A 1,937-nucleotide genomic window follows, 5' to 3' on the forward strand; every position below is an offset into this window, starting at 1 on the left:
GCGGGAGGGGCGGTTGCCCCAGCGACCGCGGGGCGGCCGGGCCACTCGCAGCGCGGCTTCTTGGAGCCCCTGCGAGCGCGGCCAATGAGGAGGGCGGCGCGCGGGGGCTGAGGGCGGTGTTTCATGGCGGGGGAGGCGGGGCTGGGCCCCGTCGGAGCCCGGCTTCCTTCCCTGCCGGCCGCGGACGGCAGCGGCTCTCTCCAAAGAGGAGGCAGAGCTGTCGTGTCGCGCTAGCCCTGGACAAAATGTGTTAGCGAATCCTTAAGGGGCAGCTGCTGTGTCCCTGGTGCTTGTAAAATGTTTTAAATTAATATATCCTGGTGGCTCTTGTATGGAATTAATATGGATCAATAAACAATCATAGGCTTGCTTGCTTCTTCTTCTTTATTTGTATGTTTTTTAAATTTCTGTCTAGAAACCTTAGGGTTTTCTTTCCCCTCAGCTCCCTGGGGTCCTAAACCCTTCAGGAGTTTGGTCCTAGTGATTTGGAAATTGTTTGCGCTAGATCCGTAAATTCCTTCAGTTCTTTTCCAGCAGCGTGCTCTTACCTGCACGCCTCTCATTTAAGTATCTCAGAAGAGTTATTTCAAAGCTTTCTCCTCTCCTGGCCTGTTTCTACACTGAGGGGGATAATCATGAAATTGTAAAATATCCTGAGCTGGAAGGGACCCACAAGGATCATAGAGTCCAAATCCTGGCTCTGCGCAGGGCAACCTAAGAATCAAACCATGTATCTAAGAGCATTCCGTGATTCTGTGAAATCTTAGGTCACCATGTTAGCAGAACACTGACGCTGCACAGAGCTGTGAGGAGCAGCATGTTGGTGGCTGCTCCAGTGGTCAGACCCTTGGGGAACGCGATGCGCTGTCATGAAAGACCTGGGAGCTCCACAACCCAGGAGCTCCCTAGGAGCTGGGAGGCCCTGTCACACCCAGGGGTGTCAGACACTGCAACTGCCGCCCACAGGAGACACAAATGCTCAGTTTTTGATAGCTGCACACAAAAGGGAGTGAATCATCCCCTCAATCAACACATAATCCGCTTAAAGTATCCAGCACAATTAAAATGGGCAGCTGCCATAAAACAAGAAGTCTAATCTGCTTTGGGTCATGCTGTATTTCAGCTGTAATGACCATTATTCTGCTATACCCCAGGTAAATATGTTTATACCACAGGAAAATATGTTTTTGCCTTTTCCCCAGCTTTAATGTGTGTAGCCTTTGCTGAAAATGATCATTACAGGTTGTTCCTTGAAGAAAGGAGTTGTCAGGAGCTGTAGGCAGCACCACCAAACGTGTCTACTATGCCTAATCTACTATAGCAAAAATCAGAAATTGTTTCCTAGCAGGTTCAGGGACTTCAGTAAATACTAATGTGTGTCATGTACATGCTGTCTCCTATTTATAGCTATCAGTGGATGATGATTAACCAAAATGCTTGATTACCTAAAATTCCTTGGATTTGGAATGCTTGTTTAATTGCTCTTGACATCTTTTACCCTGTCTGCCAATATTTGTGATGAGTGATTGGGGACATTTCAAAGAGGAAAAAAATAATAAAGTCCAAAGTTCATCAATTTAAGAATTAGTCTGCTGTTTTTTTGTAGCTAATAGCTCTAAGTGAGGTCAAATATTTTTTGTTTGTTGTGAACTGACAAGTTCAAAATCTTTACTAGTGCTACTTATAAAACAATATTTTAAGTTTGTTGAAATATTATTATATTGGAATATATATTCTCAAATAATGCTGCTTCTGGTGCCAGTATCTGGGAACCAACTTCCCAGAAGAAGCTATGCTATTCAGCATACGTAATTAGTAGCAACTTCTGATGCAGAATTAAAGCTAAAGTCTCATTCAGACCTCAGTGTCAACCATGGTGTAATCGCTTGACACTCTTGATATAGGTTGGCCTTAGAACAAAAGAGCGAGAAGAAAAA

At 45.2% G+C, this 1,937-nt stretch overlaps 1 protein-coding gene across 1 annotated transcript in view; it reads left to right on the top strand.

The window, feature by feature from the left end:
* TDRD12 (tudor domain containing 12) overlaps positions 1–1,937 on the top strand; it is a 236,642-nt gene that overhangs the window by 89,403 nt on the left and 145,302 nt on the right. The gene's annotated exons all lie outside the window — the stretch shown is intronic.

Source organism: Oxyura jamaicensis, chromosome 11 (assembly GCF_011077185.1).
Source record: "Oxyura jamaicensis isolate SHBP4307 breed ruddy duck chromosome 11, BPBGC_Ojam_1.0, whole genome shotgun sequence".
NCBI classification, from domain to species: Eukaryota; Metazoa; Chordata; class Aves; order Anseriformes; family Anatidae; genus Oxyura; species Oxyura jamaicensis.